Raw genomic sequence first — 366 nt, 5'->3', positions numbered from 1 at the left:
GATCATTTATCTCAATCTTCATTTTATGGTCAATTTCATGTTATTTTGAAGTAATCTATATTTAATAGTAACAAAATTCAATTTAAGTAAAATAATTTTAGAAAATGTTTTGCAAATCTAAAATTTTGAACATATAAAATATCTATTGTATAACATGAACTGAAAAAATTTGAGGTTAGGTTAAAAATATTCTATAATATTTTCTCAATTGAGAACAAAGTTTAAGACATTGACAACGACTTTTATATGTTTTACGTCGCAGTGGGATTTTCATAATGATCACATTATTTTTAGTTTAATTATCAAATAGTGTACACTTTGTTTTACAAAGTTATGAAAATGTTTTAAAAAATTTGAATAACACTA

Source organism: Habropoda laboriosa, unplaced genomic scaffold (assembly GCF_001263275.1).
Source record: "Habropoda laboriosa isolate 0110345459 unplaced genomic scaffold, ASM126327v1 scaffold106, whole genome shotgun sequence".
NCBI lineage: Eukaryota > Metazoa > Arthropoda > Insecta > Hymenoptera > Apidae > Habropoda > Habropoda laboriosa.
This window is presented reverse-complemented; position numbering follows the sequence as displayed.